Source organism: Triticum dicoccoides, chromosome 3B (genome assembly GCF_002162155.2).
Source record: "Triticum dicoccoides isolate Atlit2015 ecotype Zavitan chromosome 3B, WEW_v2.0, whole genome shotgun sequence".
In the NCBI taxonomy this organism is placed as follows: Eukaryota; Viridiplantae; Streptophyta; class Magnoliopsida; order Poales; family Poaceae; genus Triticum; species Triticum dicoccoides.
Genome location: NC_041385.1, coordinates 380,435,538 through 380,457,274, shown reverse-complemented (window position 1 = coordinate 380,457,274; position 21,737 = coordinate 380,435,538).

Below are 21,737 nucleotides of genomic sequence, written 5' to 3'. Positions count from 1 at the left end.
CCAGCCACTCAAGGTTGAAGACGACCGTGGCAGCCTGTGGGCGGGCCCTGCATGTCAGCGAGTCAGCGCCCGGGCCCGCTGGGTTTAAGTGGAAACGGCTTCGCCGAATCCGCCTTCGACGTCACCGCTATCGCCCGTGCGGCCGTGCTGCTGGGCCGGCCCACTACTATCTCCCGCCCCGCGTGTAAGATAAGGGTAAAACCCTTTTTCCTTTTTTTTCTTTTCTGTAAACTTATAAAATCCACAAATAATTCAAATAGTGTCCAAATTTGATGAATCAAATTTCTACTGACTCCAAAAATCAAGTTCTAATTAATGGGCCAAAGTGGACATTTTTGCTGTTCTTGGTTCTCACTGTACCCTTTAAGAAGGTCATTTATCCACATAAGTCCACTTCAAAAATCCATATTATATTCATTTCAACTCCAAATCCAGTGAAACCAATTTCTAAATGTTTCTAAAATCATGCCTGATTTATGGGTACTTTTACTCAGTTTTATAAAAAGGCATTCTGTAGACAACTTGCACATCCATTAAATCCCTTGATTCCATCCTATTGAAATGTTTAGAGATATCCACTGATCCAATTCCAATGAAACCACTCTGGTTATTTTTCATATAATCAGAGATGTTCTAGAAAAGTCAAATTAATATTTTAAGAGCACTTTTATTTTCTTCCTTGCTGTGTTGCTTATTATGATTGTTTTGACGTTAGTTGACGAAGTAGACGGAGTACTTGGAGAAGGACCAGAAGATCTCAAGACTCTGATGAACCAGGCAAGCAGCCCTTTGACCATGTCTATGAAACCCTTTTTATGCATGTCACATAGCACCATATGTTGTTGCAACGGAATCATGATGAGGGGGTAACCACCTTGAGGGGTTGCCTCTGTTACTTCCTTGTTGATACTTGCATGGTGCATGACCCTACCTCCTTATGAGGGTTATGTCGGTGGGGGTAGATAGGATGCTAAGTAGTGCTACGCAAAAAGGGACGGGGATATGCATGGTTATGGAGACAAAGTATTTTCAAAAGACTTTTCGAAAACCCCATCGGGTGCCACTTATGCCCAGGGGAGATGATGAGTTGGGTAGCCACTTGATGACGAAGTGGTGTACCGAGCCAAGTGTGTGTTGTTTTCAAAACGGATTGGTTGAAGTTGCGATCGTTATTCCAACCTTACATGCGCAACCACTCTACCCTTGTATGGGAAAGGGCAGTATTGATTACCTAGGCCGATACTAGCTTGGAGCCCGCATTACTAGTGACGGGGGAGAGTTGGTGCTCTCTCTTGGGACGGGGTCGTGCCAGGTAGGGCGGCCATGACTGTTTTTACAGGGCACTGGATACACCCTTGTGTCCCCTCTCGGATGTTATGATCTCTAGTGAGTCTCGTATGATGTACATCGTGAGGATATGGAACAATGAGTGGACTCCTTGTTAGTGTCGTCTAGGGAAATGTAGTGATCGGGTGCTTACCCTGGGTACTTGAGGTATCTGTCAGGACCCCGACTCAAAGCCACACCGATCTAGCATGTAACACCTCATATCACTTTGCGGCCTCACGCACGGTATTCCCACGGGTGTCGCCTTACCTTGCCCGGGACCGTTTGCGCCTTTTAGCACACATATATGATAGTGTCGCTAGCATCCATATGACAAGGACCCGGGCTGACATGGCTAGTTGTAAACCCAAAGTGGCACTGACTTACGGGGACAGGCAAACATGACCTAGCAACGAACGTGTCGGTCATCAGCGAGTGAATCCAGGCTGTAGCAACTGGGTCGTAGGACTCCGGTAAACCGGGCTATAGCATGGTAACAGGGCTCCGGTAGACACCGCGAGACATTTCCCCGAAGGGACAGACACAGGAATGAAGAAGGACACATGCCGGCCAGCCTAAGTGTTCCGGAGGAGTAGCAAGCTACCAAGGCTCAGTGGAAGCCCTAGGAGACATTTCCCGGTAAGAGAGGCTACCAAGGATAAACAACTAGATAGTCAGATCCCACACATACCAATCATTTCAATAACATACACACAATATGCTCGATATGTGCAAATACAACATGGCATCACAACATGACTCTACAACTCAAGTATTTTATTCAATAGGCTCCGAGGAGCGAGATATTACAAACATGGTCTCATGACCCAACACTTAGAGCATACAAGTCAAAGCACAAGCGGAAGCTTAACATGTCTGAGTATAGACATCTACAAATGAAAAAGGCTGAGAAGCCTGACTATCTACCAGATCCTGCTGAGGGCACAAGATCGTGGCTGAGGTAACAAGCTAAACGTCGAAGTCCACATGAAACTACTAGTGAGACTGAAGTCTCTTTGCAAAAACATCAATTAAGCAACATGAGTACAAATGTACCCAGCAAGACTTACATCAGAACTAACTACATATGCACCATTATCAACAAACGGGTGGTGGGGTTTAACTGCAGCAAGCCAGCTTTGACTCGGTGGCTATCCTGAACTACGAGTGCAAGTAACTCTTTTGAGGTGGCGCACACGAGTCCACATATTCACCATATCAATACACCACTATGGATCCGCTCCCGTCTCCCTACGAGAACACCATCCATAGCACTCATGCTTATCTTGTGTATTTTAGAGTATCCACTTTGACTTGTCTATGAACTGTACAGGCAACCCAGAAGTCCTTTACCGCGGACACGGCTATTCGAATAGATGATATTAACCCTGCAGGGGTGTACTTCTTCACACACACTCTCACCACTTATCGCCGTTTACACGGCATGTACTCGGCAACCTTCAAGTGGAAGCCCAGCGAGGGTGTCGGCCACGACCTGACTAACCACACAAGTCTCTCGTCCAGGTTTATCGCCTATTCGGGTTCCATCCGCAAGGAGATCCGGCCGGGGTGTCGCTCACAGCCCCAAACGATGTGTGCAGGGTTCCCAAGCCCACCATCCGGGTGCCACTTGGTACACTGGGCCACTGTGCCTAGTCTGTCCCAAGCCCACCTGTACCGGGTGCCACTTGGTAGACTACTAACACAACCTACAAACACCAGAAACAAGTTGCAACTCCTGGACAGAGATCGAGTTGATTAATAAGTCGAGAGAGCTTGGAGTGCCCGGAGCCCAATGTGTGGTAGTAACTGTTCATGGATCACAAACACAGAACTCAGTTCCTACGGACGGTTTCAATGAGACAACCCACCATGTACTCCTACATGGCCTCTCACTTCTACTTTTACCAAATCGTGTTCACACACTTAGCTCAAACATAGTAGGACATGTTCACACACCTCCGATTCATCCCCGATGAATCAGACCTGACTCAACTCTAAGCAGTAGCAGGCATGACAAACAAGCATGAATGAGTAGGCACATCAGGGCTCAAACAACTCCTACTCATGCTAGTGGGTTTCATCTATTTACTGTGGCAATGACATGTCATGTAGAGGAAAGGGGTTCAACTACCGCAGCATGTAACAGTTCAATCTTTGTTGTCCTAATGTAGTAAAAGAGAGCAGGAGCGAGAGAGTGGGATGGTATCAGAATGAACAAGGAGGTTTTGCTTGCCTGGCACTTCTGAAGATAGCATTAAGTCTTCATCAGTGTCAAAGATCACAACGTCCGAACAACGCCTACCGAGGGGGAACAACACCGGCAACAGAGAAGAAACACGATCAATGCAATACACAATATGATGCATGATCATGACATGGCAATATGCTGTGATTTGTACTAATGCATCAAGCAACAATTTAAATGAGGTCCATATGAACCAAGGGTTCATATGCAAACTCCATAAGGGGTATTTAAAATGCCATTATCATGTTTTCACTTATACAGGGGGTATAAGTTGGTTAAACATGCATGAAAGAAGCATGCATGGATAGATTGGATTTTTCTAACAATTTTTCATATATAAAACTTTTCATTTGGAGTTACGGTTGAATTACTATGATTTTCAGAAGTTTATACTATTTTATGGAATTTCTGAATTATTTTAAATCCAGAAAATGATTAAGTGCGTCAGCATGACGTCGGTGTAACGTTAGCAGGTCAACAGACCGGTCCAGGTCAAACCTGACAATGGGCCCCGCATGTTAGTGAAATAGTGGCTAATTAAGTTTTAGCAATTAAACTAAACTAGTTTAACAGGGGTTGGCCCCACCTGTCATCGACTCAGGGGAGGTCAAACCCCTGGTCAGCCGGGGCTAATACGTCGGCGGCTCATCACCGGCGACAGCAGGCGCGACGGAGGGCTCGGGTTAGCTCCTTCGGCGACCAAAACAACGTCGGAGAGGCGCTACGTGGTGCTGGGAGTCGCGCACATACAACATGACTAGCAGCAGTAGCCAGGGTGGACTGAGCTCGCCGGAAACGAGCTCGCAGCGGCGGACGGAGTTCAGGCATCGGCCGAATCAACACCACAGAGCACGTTAGGAGCAGCGGTTGGGAGTTTTGAGCTCTTGGAGACGCGCTGAGCTCGTAGCTATGCTCGGCTATGAGCGGAAGAGCTCAGGAGCATGGGCCTGGCGGCCATGGCGGACGGCGGCGCGGGAGCTCGCGGGGTACTGCGCTACGACACGCGGACGACGAGGGAAGAAGGGGAAAGGGACCAGGGCTCACGTCGATGTGAAGGGTGCAGATGGCGGGGCTGGGGACGACTCGGAGAAGGTGAATCAGCGCCGGCGATCTTCGGTGCCCATCGGTAAAGACGACGGCGATGGCGTCACTGCAGGGCTCCTGGCGTCGCTTGCCGCGATGAGGAGGAAGAGTAGGTCGAGGCGGAGCTTTGGGATGCGTCGGGGAGGTGAGGCGTTGGCTGTGGCCGCGGCGACGGGGAGCGGCAGCGACGGCCGTGTTCGGGAAGAGCGAAGAGAGGGGAGATGAGAGAGCTGCGAGGAGGGAGGAGGTGCACAGGGTCGAGGGGGGGTGCGTGGCACTACGGAAGGCTCAGGGCGCTTCGGAGAAGCAAGAAATGGCTCGCGCGTGGACGCGCGTGGCGAGCACGCGCCTTCGTCCTCCTGGCAGGGGAGGAAGACGATAGGGAGGAGGCCAGTGGGCTGGGCCAGCGAGCTGGGCTGGCCAGGCAAGTGGCCCAGGTAGGTCCTTCTCTCTCTCTCTCTTTCTTTTATTTCTATTTTCTTTTTTTCTGTAAGTTTGTGGCATTACCAAAAATATCTAGGCACTTTCAAAAATCACCAAACTGTGCGTGCCCAAATTTTAGAATATATCCAGCATGGAACATTTTGGTTTGGGATTGTTTGGACATTTAAAATATTTACTAGCATTTAAATGCCCAAATGCAATTAACTAATGATTTAATCCAGTGACCCTCTTTTGTCCTAGAAAAGTGTGCACCATTTTTGTTAGAGGTTCTAGACCAAGGCAAAGATGATGAACATTTTAGAAGGGCATTTTGGGTTCATTGAAAATGATTTTAGTAAACCCTAGTTGGTTTAAGGGGGGTGCTGGGGGTTCTGTCATCCCCAATTCAACTTAAATAAAATTTAAACATGATGCATCACCAGGCAGTACCAGAAGCTAGGGATGTGACAGTATCGCGGGTCGTCAATGTCACGGAAGTTCCCTGGATCTTGTGGGTAAAGTTTGCAACCTCTGCAGAGTGTAAAACTATTCGAATAGCCGTGTCCACGGTCAAGGACAGTTGGGTAACCGCTCTTGGGCTTTAAAATATTTACTAGCATTTAAATGCCCAAATGCAATTAACTAATGATTTAATCCAGTGACCCTCTTTTGTCCTAGAAAAGTGTGCACCATTTCTGCCAGAGGTTCTAGACCAAGGCAAAGATGATGAACATTTTAGAAGGGCATTTTGGGTTCATTGAAAATGATTTTAGTAAACCCTAGTTGGTCTAAGGGGGGGTGCTGGGGGTTCTGTCATCCCCAATTCAACTTAAATAAAATTTAAACATGATGCAACACCAGGCAGTACCAGAAGCTAGGGATGTGACAGTATCGCTGGTCGTCAATGTCATGGAAGTTCCCTGGATCTTGTGGGTAAAGTGTGCAACCTCTACAGAGTGTAAAAGTATTCGAATAGCCGTGTCCACGGTCAAGGACAGTTGGGTAACCGCTCTTGGGCTACGTCCACATGTTTACAAACCAGTGTATGTGTTTGGATAAGTGGGAAGAACTACTTGGGTCAAGTCAAAGGACTTGTCATGATTGAGTTGGGTTGATGCCCACTCTATTTATGTTAATACCTGTAACCTATCCTCATGGTTACTTGAATTCTCCTGATGCATGTCTTACAAGTTGTTGAACATGTCATTGCACTCAAAACTAGCTTTCTGCAAAAATGTACCTATATCATGCATTGTTGTACCTTGAACCAAAACATGGGTTGCTTCCGAGTACATTCAAAGTACTCATTGGCTTGCCACTGGTTATTTTATTGGCCAGGCATGAAAGATAAGATATATTGAAGAATTCTTCGGTGACGAACATGCGAGCTAGGATGCTTCCCAGTCAGAATGCCTGTATGGTTAAGGTAGATGGCATGGGTCCAAGTTATTGACGAAGATTTCTGCTGCAATGTTATACCCAAGACTTGACCATAATGGTCATAATTTATGTATGACGGTTTGTATGGATGTAAGACTCTTGTTATTCAGCTTCTGTGTGTTCAGTGAGCATTGATCTCCGGGATCACTGTACACGTGCATTCGGTGATCACAACTTAAGAGTCGAGGTCCCCACAAGTCATCCGGCCTGGTAATGGACCGCCGGTAGGGAGCCGATATGGACGATAACCCGGCAGGGGTTTTTATCCTTTTGGAGAGGTGTCTTTGTCGTAGAACTAGGTAAACTACCAGTCCTGAGGATGACTTATCAGGGTGGCTGACGGGAAGGTTACATCTCTTCGTCTTTGAATTGAAACGCCTCTGAGTTCAAGACTAAGTCCTTCGGACATCTCAGTTTGGCAGTTAATGTAATAAAAGTCTCTGAATAGATCTATAGAAGGTTCTTCACCGAGGTATGCTTCACAGAACACTTGGAAATTGCATATGTTTGAGACAAAATTGGGACCAATATCTTGAGGATGAAGGTTGCAGAAGTGCAGCACGTCCCAAAAGAATTTTGAGCCAGGCGGAGAAAAGCCGCGAAGTAGATGATCTGTAGAAGCCATGACCTCACCCTCTTGAGGTTTAGGAGGGCATTTAGAAACTAGAACCCGCCAATGGATGACTTCCTTGGCGGCTAAAACGCCCATAGACACGTATTCATTGAGGGTATCTTCGGTGACCTTGAGGCTGATCTCCGGCATGGCGGTGACTATGCGTGTCGGGGGTGTGAGTGGTCTAAGCCTCCAACCCCTCTAATCATTGCCATGGGCCTCCTTTTATAGTCTAAGGGGTTACCACAGTGGCAAATCAGTCATTAGACACTGATATGATAGCAAATAGTGCTATCATACCTAACTCTGCAGGCTGACACCATGAATTTAATGCGCTGCTAGTGTCACATCATTGGTTGCCCGACAAGGCTTGTCGGGCTAATCTGCCAGCTCCACGCCAGCTTGCATGACACATAAGTGGACGGGTGTCATTTGTGGGTTCATTTGGTAGGAAGCGGCCGCCATGTGGCGAATGGCTGCCACTTAACCATCCTGTGTCTTGACACCGCACTTATCCATGACATGGGTCGAGGAGGAGCAGTCGGTGGTGTGATCTAGTCTTCGCAAGTCCCGGCAGGCCCTGCCGGGATGCCTTGGTATTCTTCTTCTGGGGGTGGCCTCGCCCCTTGCCGGGCTCGCCTACCCTGACAGACAGAAGCCCCTGCGCCTGCCCCGAACGCGCTGCCGAGCATCGTCGGGGTAGGGCCTAACAAGTGCACAGGCAGCGCTGCTGAAGAAGCTGGTCCCTTGCGATCTTCCTTGCTTCTTCACTAATCTTGATTCCGAGCCAGTTTCCAGTTTTCACGGACGTCATGTGCGATATTACGAAAAGAGGTCCAGAGCGTAGCCTGCATGACGCTTGTGCCCCACGATCACGAGGCGGAAACGCCCATCATACTTGCCTCCATGCTTCTCGCCCATCCACCACGTGTCCTCCTTACCTCAGGGAGGGTAGGCGGCGGACATGGGGTGCATGGGTGTGAGTGCCATGGCGGGAAATCAGACGTCACTGGTTGGAGTAGAGGGTCGGTCCTGATTCCTCACATCCTCGAGGGTCATATTGGATGAGCGGGGCAGCCTCCCTTGGGAAGAGGGGCTAGCCCCCAGCCCTGCCTTCCTATAAAGGGGAGTAGGCATAGTGCTTTCTCAGACACACCTTCTTCTTCTTCCTTCGCAACCTCCTTTTGTTCGCCATGGTGAGAGGGCGGGGGCGTGCTGGTGTCCTAGCGGTGGCGACTAGGGCTTCTGCTTGTTAGTGTATTCCTCCTCCTCCGGAGCTCATAGCAGCGGAGCTCGCTGCGAGAGGAGGAGGGAGGGGACGGGGTCGAGGTCGCCGTGGCACTCGAGGGAGGGCCATGCCGGAGATCAGCCTCGAGGAAGGGTCATGCCGGAGATCAGCCTCGAGAGTTCAGCCCCGATGGAAGGCCATGCCAGAGATCAGCCTCGAGAGTTTTTCATCAGCCTGTATAAACCTTTGTGCGGCCATCTTCGTCTCCCCACTCGGTTCGCCCGGGAAATGGAGCTCAACCCGCCGCATGCTCTGAGGTTGCACATGAGGGGCTGCTGGAATGGCGTATGTGGGTCGACGTCGGTTTCCCTGCTCCTCATGTGATGTATCTTCGTCGTGGTTGGAAGACCTTCGCCCGTGCCCATAGCTTGACGGAGGGGCACGTTCTCCAGTTTAAATTAATGGAGAGCGGCCTGCTCTTCGTCAAGGTCTTCGGGCGCTCGGGAATTCGCTTAGGGTGATGGGCGAAGAGCTATACCGACGACGAAAGCTCCTCTCGAGTGATAGCAACGAGCAGGGCTGTGATGGTGATGATGACGGAAGTGGACGGGAGGGCGAGGACTCCGACTCTGACTCCGACCGATCGCCTCCCACACCATCTTCATCAGGTGGCAGCACCATCATCTGCATCTACATCTCCTCCCCAGCAACAATTTGCCGGGGAGTTGGATGCAGTGGTGGGGATGGTGCCCCAGGCTCCTCCGGCAGTCTTCCAGCTGGACCCCGACAGACTTCCTCTCGGGCTGCAGCTCCGTTCGCCCTGTCGTGCTGTGCTGGCCCTGGTGGCGGTGGCTGACGGACCTCCTCCGCCATGCTCTTAATCGACGCGTCCCCCGACGCCTCTCTCTCATCTTGTTTTCCTTCACCCGTCATGCCTGGGAGGAGAGGGACAAGAAAGGGGACTACGGGGCACTTATATTTTTTAATCTTAAACATGTATGCATTTGCCAAACTTTAACTCAAATAATGTAATCTCTGATGTCCACGTTTGTGTTCTGTAATGCTTGTACTTGTATTAGCATATTAATGAAAAAGATAAACCTTGCCGAGAACTCGTGCATGTATACGTCCATGCATAGGTGAGATGCCTCTTTAGTGCAAATAAACGAGTTTGCCCTGGCAGGGTATCCTGACGGCCTTCTTTTTGTCTACCGGAGAACCTTATCTGCCGGGTTACAGACAGAAGGACCAGCCACCCGCCAACTCCCTTTTATCAAAGGCAACTACAACCACCTTGACTGAAGCAACGTTCAGGCCAGGAATGGGAGCACCTAAGTTTAAGAGGAGTGGCGAGGTTTTCTAATGCATATGTTATAGCTTATGGAACACGAATGGACAGGAGGTAGAACTTATCTATTTGGCTTGCCGGGATCACAGTGCCGGGCAATTTTCTTATCCCTTTGTCGAAGCCAAGTCCACAGTGAGAACCTTAACTTCATGCATATGAGAATCAATGCAGGATGCAATCCTATCTATATGCATATGCAGATTCTCGTGAAATGCTTATGCAGTAATATGAAATGTTCATGCATGCATGCAATCTAGGTTGGGGCCCCTCTACAGCACTTCTTTATTCTCGCACGGGGTTATTGCCCCGGCTTTGTACAAGGGGTTACATGCAACTAAGGCAAGGCATGCACAAACGGGTGGCTGCCGCGCAGGGCCCGACAGCCTCACGCCTTACGGGTAGTACTTGCAGAGATGCTCAATATTCCATAAGTTTTGCAATAGAGTGCCATCTTCGGTCTCTAGACAGACTGCGCCAGGTCTAGTGACTCGTTCTACCCGGTAAGGGCCTTCCCACTTTGGTGAGAGCTTGTGTGTACCCTTGGCGGACTGAACGCGCCTGAGGACAAGGTCATCTTACTCAAAACTCTAGGCATGAACCCTAAGGCTATGATAGGGACGTAGGTCTTGCTGATAGCGTGCAACACTACTTAGCAGCCCGGTGACGGTTCTCCTCGAGTAGCACGACATCATCATGCCGGTGCTGATCTTGCACGATCTCATCGTAAGCAAGTACTCGAGGAGACCCGTAAATGAGTTTCATGGGGATAACTGGTTCTGCCCCATAGACCAGGGAGAAGGGAGTCTGCCCGGTAGCTCGGTTTGGTGTCTTTGTGAGGGACCAGAGAACTACCGGTAGCTCCTCGATCCACTGCCTGCCGTGCTTCTGCAGCGTATCAAAGGTTCTTGTCTTGAGTCCGTTTAGCACTTCATCATTCCCCTCTCAGCTTGTCCATTGCTCCAGGGTTGTGCCACAATGGCGAATGAGATCTTGCATCCGAGGGCATGAACATATAGCATGAAGGCGCGGCTCGTGAACTGGGTGCCGTTGTCTATGATGATCCTTGCCGGAACTCCGAAACGACACACCAGATCTTATAAGAACTTGATTGCTCACTGAGCAGTCACCTTCCTCATGGCAGTCACTTCCAGCCACTTTGTAAACTTGTTGATGGCAACGAACAAGAATTCAAAGCCCCTGATTGCTCGGGGGAAGGGGCCGAGGATATCGAGCCCCCAGATCGAAAATGGCCATGATAGAGGGATTGTCTGAAGCGCTTGGGTAGGTAGGTGGGTTTTCTTGGAATGGAACTTGTAGGATCCACACTTAGTGACTAGCACGACCGCATCTTGGAGGGTTGTGGGCCAATAGAATCCTTGCCGGAATGCTTTCACAACTAATGCCCTTGATCCAATGTGGGAGCCGCACATTCCTTTGTGTATCTCGGCCATCAGTTCCTTTCCTTCTTCCTAGTAGACACACTTCAATTTCACACCATTGGGCCTCCTTCTGTATAGAGTGTCATCGACAAACTGATACATATTGGCCCTCCGGGCTACTCTTACAGCTTCGTCTTGATCGCCGGGAAGCTCTCCGGTTTAGAGGAAGCAGACCATGTGCCTTGCCCAAGTGGGAGCCTGTGGCCCGACAACAAGGACTAGTGGCACCTCCTCTATTGTGGGAGCACTAGCCTCGTGCGCGGGGTCCGTGGACCCGGAAGGAAGGGGTGGTCCGGCAAGCTGTGAGGAGTTGTTTCCGGCAGGGTCTCTGCCGAGAGCGGATGGCTCGATCTGGAGAGGCTTTCTAGTGTCCAACTTTCTCCTCTTCCGAGACATTGTTGCTAGGGATACGGAGGGCTGAGTAGGACGGATAACAAAAGTCCCTGGTTCCACATGAAGGTTCTGCGCAACACACTTTGACAGATGATCAGCTATGTTGTTTTCCACACGGGGTACGTGCTCTGTTTGCAATCCGTCAAAGTGCTCCTCCAATCTTCTCACTTCCTCGACGTATGCCTCCATTAATGGACTTTGGCAATCCTTGTTAACTTGCCTCACCACCAACTGTGAGTCTCCTCGAATGATCAACTTCTTAATTTTCAATTCTGCCGCAATCCTGAGTCTGGCAAGGATCCCTTCATACTCTGATGTATTGCTGGTAGCTTCTTCCCATGCAAAATGCATCTGGATGACGTACTTCAAGTGCTCCTCGGTGGGGGCAATGAGAAGCATGCCAGCCCCCGCGCCTTGCGGGGAAAAAGCACCATCAAAATTAATAATCCATTCTTGGGGTGATTCCTTGCCGGGGACAACTGTCTCTGTCACTACCTCATCAGGGGTTGTCATCCATTCAACAATAAACTCCGCCAATGCCCTGCTCTGGACAGTTGATGTGCTCTCAGATCTCAAGCCAAAGATGGATAACTCCAAAGCCCTCTCCACTATTCTGCCGGTAGCCTTTGGGTTTCGGAGTATCCATTGCAAGGGGAAACGAGTAACAACCGTGATCTCATGGGCTTGGAAGTAGTGGCGCAGTTTCCTTGAGGCCATGATGAGGCCAATGATAAACTTTTGCACGCCAGAGTACCTCGATCTAGCCCCCTGTAACAAGGAGCTGATGAAGTACACTAGGCGCTGCACCACTTTCTTCCTTGCCGCGTCCTTGGGGTTGCCATCGTTGTCGTGCTTGCTGCTGCTCTGCTCCTTCTCTGGCCCTGCTGGCCTCTGCTCACTCTCCTTCTCATCCACCTCTCACTGTGCTACTATGGCTGCACTGACCAATTGATTTGTTGCCGCCAAGTACAACAATAACGGCTCCTGAGGCTTGGGTGTAACCAGGGTAGGCACGGAGGATAGGCAAAGTTGTATCTGCTTCAGGGGTCCATTTCATGGGGCCTGCCTTCTACAAAATTTTGAAGAACGACAGGGCACAATCAGTGGACTTGGAGATGAATCTACTAAGCGCGGCAACACACCCCGTCAGGCGCCTCACATCTTTGAATATCCTTGGCGCTTGGATCTGTTTCATGGCTATGATCTTGTCAGGATTGGCTTCGATCCCCCTGTGGGATATGAAGTATCCAAGCAGCTTGCCGGAGGGGATGCCAAACGCACATTTCTCTGGGTTTAGCTTCAAGTTGATCTTGCACAGATTTGCAAATGTCTCCTCCAAATCTTGAATGAGAGTTGCCCTATCTTTTGTTTTGACCACAATATCATCCATATAAGCCCCAATGTTTCTGTGCAGCTGAGGTTCAAAACCAATTTGGACTGCTCTTGCAAAGGTGGACCCGGCACTCTTTAATCCAACGACATATGGACAAAGCAATACATACCACATGGAGTGATGAATGACGTCTTCTCCTCGTCCTCCTTTGATATGAAGATCTGGTGGTACCCAGAATAGGCATCTAGAAATGAGAGCAAATCACATCCTAAGGTGGAATCCACTATCTGAGCAATACGCGGCAAGGGGAACAGGTCCTTTGGGCAAGCCTTGTTGAGGTCTATGAAATCGATGCACAGCCTCCATTTCCCGTTCGCCTTCCGGACTACTGCTGGGTTTGCTAGCCAAGTGGGATGTAGCACTCCTCTAACCAAACCCACTGCCTCAAGCTTCTTGATCTCTTCTGTGATGAATTGTTGCCTCTCCAAGGCCTGCTTCCGGACTTCCTACTTAACAGGTCTGGCGTGTGGGCAGACATCAAGGTGGTGCTCGATTATCTCCCTGGGAACACCGGGGATATCAGATGTTTGCCTAGCAAACACATCGATATTCGCCCGCAGGAAGGCAACAAGCGCACTTTCCTATTTGTCGTCAAGGGTGGCACTGATGGTGAAAGTACCATCAACGCCAGCCAACCCTGTCGGGACCTTTTTCACTTGCGGAGCAGCAACCTTGGATCTCTTGATGTTGGAACACTCTGGCACGTCATCAACGGGTGTCGTGCACTTGGAGGGGGCACGCATCCCGAACTCTTTGCCAGAGGCCCTACAATCCTATTTCTTCCCTTTGATCTCCTTGGTGGGAACCGCTGCCGTCGCAGCCTCTGCCGCAACCACATACCTGTACATCTTGTCCACACAAATGATGGCATCTTTCTCATCTAATGGGATGGTGAGGACTCCCAGCGGCCCAGGCATTTTCAGGGTATTGTAGGCATAGTGGGATGCTGCCATGAATTTAGCCAAGGCCGGGCGTCCAAGGATCCCATTGTATGGCAGGGGGAGGTCAATTACGTCAAACACAATCTTCTCAGTCTAGTAGTTCAGCTTTCTCCCAAATGTTACCGGCAACGTAATCTTCCCTTTAGGATTAGGATGACCCCTATCGGGGTTGATTCCTTGAAACGTGCCTATAACCTCTAACTCTTCTTCTGCTATCTGAAGCCTGTTGATAACTGACAGGGAAATCAGATTCAGTCTGGCCCCATTGTCCACCAACATCTTTGTGAACTTGAGGTTGCGAATTGTTGGAGAAACCAACAAAGACAAGCATCCTACCGCAGTGGTGCGGCAAGGATGATCCTCTTCGTGAAAGATGATGGGCGTACGGGACAATTTGCGCGGCTTCTAGTCCTCCGGCGGTGGTTCCAAGGCATTGACTTCCCGAGCCCACCACTTGAGTTGGTGGTGGGAGGTGTGCAAAGATGCACCTCTGACAACGCTCAGGGCGTCTGTGGCCTTCTGAAACTCCTGCTCACTGGTTTCCTCTTCATCCCCTTTGTCACTCTCATCACCACAGACTTCTTTCTCCTGACCCTCGACGGGTTTTCGTTTGTGCCGAAAGGGCTTGCCGGGGCGATTTTCTCCATCGCCTCGGCCTTTACTGCCAGTGACATTCTGACCCTTTTCCTTATCTCGCTTCTCATATTCTACTCTCTGTCTCTTGACCAACTGCTTGACATGATAGCACTTCTGAAGGTTGTGGCCCTTGGTCCGGTGGATCTTGCAGTATGGCCCATCGCCCTTCTCGGCAGCTGCAGCTTCCCGGCAATTGGCGCACGCGGCGACCTCCTTGCCAGGGGCCTTAGTCTTGGAGATCTTGCCGGTACTGGGGGTGCCAGACCCTTTAACGGTTGACACTGCTTTATCCCTTCGCTTCTTACTGCGCTTCTTAGGCTTCTTCTAACTGGTGGATTCATCATCATCCTCTGAATCAATATTAATGCAATCTTCCTCTCCAGGCAATTTTCTCCCTTCCTCCATCCGAGCACACTTATCTGCTAGGGTGTACAGCTCCTTCACAGTCTTAGGCCACCTCACGTTCATCTTGGCATGAATTCTGCGGTTGCGCAAATTGGACTGGAAGGCAGCTATCACGGCTGCCGGATGGATATTTGGAATATTCCTATGAACCTTACTGAACCTTTGCAAATACTTAGGGAGGGTTTCTGTAAGTGCATCTAGTGCCACCCCTAGTTGGTTTTGGAGTATTGACGACAAAGTTGGTTGAGGGACTAATGCGTTTGTGAGAATTGCAGGATAACGCAGGTAGTGTCCCTCATTGATTCGATTTACCTACCGGAGATGACCCCTAAAAATGTATGAAGACATTGAAGACAATGGTGGTGTGTGAAGATATTCACACTGAAGACTATGACATGAGAAGACATTGAGTGAAGACTATGGAGCGCGAAGACTGAGTTGTTTTGTTGTTTCCTTTTCTTCTTTGTTGAGTCATAGGAACCACCGTACTATTAAGTGGGGTCCAAGTGAACAAAGTCAGATTGACTGAAGTGATGCTCAACCCAAATCCTATGTCTTCGAGCGAAGACAATGAGAGCAAATCTTATCTAGAGCTGGATGAGTCAGCTTTGCTTGTAGCCCAAGTAAAGTTGTCGTGTGTGTTTGAAATCTGACGTTGGAACACGTGTCAGTTCCTTAGTGACCCAAGGTCATTCGGACATATCATGTCGGGTTGCCTTGTGGCTATAAATAGCCCACCCCCTACACCATAAATTGGTGGCTGCTCAGAGTTAGTTTACGGCTTTTGTCGTTTTGAGAGCAACCCACCTCGAAACCTTTGAGAGAGAAATCCTTGCGAGGACAAAGCCCAAACACCGAGAGCCAAAGAGTGTTAGGCATCACTGAAGTCTTTCTGTTTGTGTGACTTGAAGACTTATTACACCTGAGGACTGTGTATCCTCCAGCCGGTTAGGCGTCGCATTCTGAGCATCCAAGAGTCATTGTGGATTGCCGGTGAACGAAGTCTGTGAAGGTTCAGAAGTCTACCTTGAAGACTTACTAGAGTGATTGGGCGATGACTGTGTGTCCTTAGCTCAAGGGGAATAAGGTGAAGATGCGGTCTTCTGAGTTGAATCTCAGCCTCCCTAACCAGACATACAGTTGTCACAGCAACTGGAACTGGTCCAACAAATCTTGTGTCTTCAACAAGTGACTGGTTCTATCCCTTCCCTCCTTTATTTTGAGTTTGTCTTCGTGAAGTCATTGCTTATTTGTCTTATCTGTTTGACTTCATCGCTTGACTACTATCGTTGATTGGCTTCATACTATCTTCCATCCCGATCCTTACTACCTTGCTGCTATTAGTCTTTGAACGTTCACACTATTGCATACTTGACTATGGCTTGCTTGTTGTAGTTTATCTTCCGCTGCATATCAATTAGGTCATTTCTATTGTTTGTCTTCGAAACTTCCAAGTTTTGAAGACTTTGATAAAAATCGCCTATTCACCCCCCTCTAGTCGATAACTAGCACTTTCAATTGGTATCAGAGCAAGGTACTCCCTTGTTCTGTGTGATTCGGTTTAACCACCTGGAGTTTAGCTATGTCGACTACAGGATTGAGGAATGTATCTTGCCCCACCTTTGACGGTCATGAGTATCCTCAGTGGAAAGCCATGATGAAGAAGCAACTCATGGCTATGGATAGCGAACTGTGGACCGTCACTGAGATTGGTCTTACCGATCTATGCAAGATGGCGGAGGCTGATGACATTCGCAAGTACACTCTACTGAACCTCACAGCGAAGGATGTCATCTGCTCCTGTCTGTCCCGAAATCAGTTCAGGAACGTCATGCACCTCAATCACGTGAAGCTCATCTAGGACCGGCTTTCTGAGGTCTATGAAGGTCATCTTAATCGTCATGATCCTTGGCTTGATGACTACAAGGAGTCCCTTAAAGAGATGACCTTTCCACCTGAATCGTCTTCATATTCACCATGCCTCATGGCAGGGGGTGCTAAGGTAACTGAATGCTACCTCTCTGAAACTAGTGATGATGAATCAGGTGATGAATTTGGCCCCAGCTACACCAAACTTGCTTCCCTTGCCACTAAACAACAAAGAGCTTTGGAAAAGGTTCAAAACATGCTTAGTAAGAGCGATGATATGTTGGGCGAAGAAATGGATCAGTCAAAAGCTTTGGCTGAGAGTCTTCAGAGACTACATTCCAAGTTTGACGCCCTTCAAGATCAACATAATGCTCTCTTGTCTGATCATGAGAAACTTTCTTCTGAATGTCTTCAAAGAAAGCAAGATCTTGAAAAGATAAGAGTGGACTATGGAGATCTTCTGAAGGAGCGTGATTCATTACTTTCTCAACAAATCAGCGTTACACAGAATGGTGTTGAACCACCATGTCTAAAATGCATGCGTGATAACGCTACTAATGCTGGTGCTGTTGCATTGTCTTCAACTATTGATGTGGAAACTAACCCCTCTACGGAGGATACCACTGCTATTGCTGATGAAAATGCTAGGTTGAAGACATTGCTTGAAACAGGGATGTATAAAAGTCTGAAAGGACATCAGACACTTTGTGATGTCCTCAAAAAGCAGATTCTGAACCGAAACCCTAGGAAAGAGGGTGTTGGGTTCGAGAGGAAAATGAATGCTGATGGTTCCTACTGGAAGCCTGAGCAGCATCCCAAAACCACATGGGTTGCTGCAAAGGAACCTTCAGTGGATCCATCCACTTTGTCTGGCTTTACCTGTGCTAATCCTATTATCATTGATGAATCCTTTGATGCAAACTATAAACTGTTCAAAAATCACAATGGTGAAGTGCTTGCCAGGTATATTGGTACTAACTGCAGGAATGGACCACCTATGAAGAAGATCTGGGTTCCCAAAAGCTGTCTTGAGAATCTTCCAGTGAATGTCATCATGACACCACCTGGGAAGAAGACAAACCCCAGACCGAAGGCCTCATATGGTCCAACGGCTTCATACGAATACAGGACTCAGTTGAGTCACCCTAACGCCAATGTTTTGCAGGGAAATCGTACTCAAACTTATGAATATGAACGTGTGTCCTCAAACCGCCATGTTCATAGGACTAAGAACGTTTCTGCTTATTCATATGAGTATCATTCATCTCCTGCAAGGCTATTTGGTAGGGCTTCAAAGCCGATATTCTCAGATGCTGCACTTAGACTCGTTGCTTCTAAGCCACCCCTGAAGATGTGGGTGGTAAAGAAGAATTAACTCTCTTCTGCAGAATATGGTCTCCAGCCAGCAATCAAAGGCGTCCGATATTATTGCCGGGACCTAAAACACAATGGGACGCATGATAAAATGACTTACTATGTATTCTACATATGAATCGCTTACCTGTCATACTGTGTACTCTAACTTTCATCTAAGCTGTGATAATCCTAGTGTGCGTCAAATGCTTATGCTTCACAACATACCTTGTGAAGCCTATCCTCCTAACTGCATTGTAGAGTATGACACCTCGTGCTTCAGAATGGATTATCGACAGCGGATGCACTAATCATATGACTGGTGATCGAAGTATTCTCATGGACTCAACCTTACATCCATCCGACAAGAGTCAAATCACATTTGCTGACACTGGTAAAGGCAAGGTATTGTGATGAGGACATGACTACCTTGGATATGACCAAAAATATTGCATATATGCATATTTGTCAGGTGATTTCTAGTGCAAACTATTCAATAATCTATTTATGTTATCCAGAACAAAAATACTTCACACACTTTTGTGTTTTGTCTAATTGCAGGTGTATGGGACATTTGTACAATCCACATATGAAGATAAGGAAGAAAGAGATGTTTATTTGCTGTCCACAAAGTTCTCTCACGTCACTTTTGGCCCAAGAGAAGATAGAGTCCAAGTCTCTCACGTTCTGGATTCAGATTCGGACTGCACAGACACACCTGACTCAAAACGCACACAAGTTTTTCATACGGACTCCGAATTGGGTGATTCTTTTTTTGTTGGAAACTAGATTTCGTGCACTTTCCAACCCAATTGGAATCACCTTCAAATTCGTCCGGAGCGTTGAGTTGTGGACGAAACAATCTGATGCTGCAGCAGAATCCGAGTCAAACTACAAGTCCAAAGATGTTACATCAGCTCCACTTGGGCCCATTGGCCTTGTACGACCTAGATTTAGTTTTAGGCTGCCTTGGGACGTCCTCCCACCTCCTTGGCCGCCACCCCTTGCTCCTATATAAGTAGATCCATCTAGTAGCTTTTCCTTGGGATTTGTTTAGTTAAAAGTTAGCCATTGCAACTTCGTGTACTTCGTTTGTGTCCAACGACCAGACCAAGACCGCTTCCGGATCCCCATCATTATCAATACCTCATATATATTTGCAATATTCAGATTGCTTTATCATATTCTTGCTCGTTCTTCGATTGCTTGCAGGAATAGACCTTCGTGGTCAGGCTGACCGTGCTTCCGGCATCGTCAGTAACCTCAGGAGATTGGTTTAGCGATTGCTAAGGCGCAACGTCGTGCACGTTTGTAGTCGGATCGTCAAAGTCGTCTCCACCAAATCGATAGTTATCATCTCATCGAAAGATCGGGACCCTCGCCTCTATCAAGTGGTATCAGTTTTCAGGTTGCTCGGTGAGAATTTCCAGTTTTCCTAGATTAGATTTATTTTCTTACCTATTGTCCAGGAAAAATCCACAAAAAAGACTTAGATCTATTCATCCTTTGTCCAAGCCAGTCTGAGACTTTGTAATTTTCTTTTCATTGCTTGCATAGTTGAATTATCGGTTGCATCGTCGTGTCGAGTTGCTGGTCTTAGTGTCTAGGTCGTTTAGAGTTTCGAGTTCTGTTCACATTAGTCACGTCGCCGCTGCATCGTTATCCCTTCCGCTGTCCACCACCCATCCATCAATTTCCTCCACGTGCTACCCACCGTTCATTGTCATAATCATAGTTGAGATCGTTCACATCTTCTCCTGATCGAATCTGCATCTTATCTAGTTTGTCTTGGAAAGAGGAAGAAAAAGAAGATAAAGAAAAAAAGAGAGAAAAAAGGAAAGAAAAAAAAAAGAAAAAGAGGGAGAAGAAAAAGAAAAAAAGGCGTGAGAAAAAAAAAGAGAGAAGAAAAAAAATTGGATCTATCTAGAATCAATCTCGTACCTGAATTCGGATTGGAACCTGTTTTGCGCACTGTTCAGTAAACCAGGTGTATCTTCCTCATACGAAGTCAGTTTTGGCTCCGTGAGTACTCAAATTGAAGATAGTGACGAGCCGCATCTAAATAGTTGTAGAAGTTAGTTCAATATTTGACACCTCAAAATCGGCTTCTAAATAGGTCTTTTTGCCCTCCGAAGTTCGTGAACACAACTTGTTCCAATTTTTCAGGCCAGTTTTAGAATTCTTTGACTCCTCATATCAACTCGGAATTGAGGGATTCTTTTTGCATTGGAAAGCTTGAGTTAGTAGCATTCTTTGAAAGAATTTATCAGAAAATTGTCTCAAACTTATCAAGAGGAAAGTTGGAGAGAGAGTTGTTGTATATCCTGCTTGGCAGTTGTTTTTCATCATTATCTTCACTGCCGTTGTGATCTTCACTTATATCTTGCTGTCAAGAGCTACTTAGTATCCTTCATTGATGCTAGTTGTGCTACGCCGTGACCTCATTAGTGTTCTAGGCTCGCGTCTCTAGTCCGGTCTAGCCTAGGACCAGCACAGTACCGTCGTTGAGCGTTTATTCAACATTGCATCTTTGAATTGATTATTGCTAATCTTTTGCTACCATATATAGCCAACCCATCTCCACATATTTCTACACCGTGTATACGTACGCTCCCCTGGCAATCGTTTTACTCAATATTCGGAGTTACTTGACACCGCTGGTTGCCGATCACCACCTGCTGCATGGTAAGAACTTGTAAGACATTGATATTTGCTTTACTGTGAGCGTTTTACCACCACATCCTAGTAGTTATAGGAACATTATTTTTGGGTTTTGTTTCTTGTTCTACTAATCATGACAGGATCCAGAGTCAATTCATGGGCTTTGTCGACCGCGGGAGACGTGCCACCACCTTTGCAAATACCACAACCGTCACGAGAGGTGCACAAACCTCCAAATGCACATGATCAGGTTAATGTATCTATACCACCATTTAATGGCCGTTTTAAACCTGCTTTATATATTGAATGGGAGTTCGACATAAAAAATATATTTTCTTCCCATAATTTCGATGAACATAAAAAGGTTAAGGTTGCGGTTGGTTCTTTCACTGGTTATGCTTTGGTTTGGTGGAGTGAATATTGTCGGTTACACCCTGATTATATACCTACTACTTGGGATGATTTGAAACTTGCCATGCGACATACTTTCGTCCCTGCTTATTATACTCGTGACATGATTAAGAAGTTGCAACACTTAAAACAAGGTAGTGAAACTGTAACAAAATATTATGATGATTTACAAACTACCTTGTTGCATTCCTCTTTAGAAGAAAGTGAAGATGATTTTATGGATAGATTTTGGGGAGGATTAAACCGTGATATTCAAGAGATACTAATTCATGAAGAGTGTTATCCTATGGACCATTTGTTTCATCTTGCTTGCAAAGCTGAACAGGAAATAAAGCGACATGTTGGCCACGAGGAGAACAAGCGCACGGTGCACATTCCAAGAGTTGATATGATTGTTTCTTCAACTACTAGGCATACTATGACAACCACATCCGTTGTTGTCAGGACTACATCACCTCCACCATGTGACACATCGCCCCCGAGAGTGGCTACATCATCTGAGTTGATCATAAGAGGTAATGACAAAG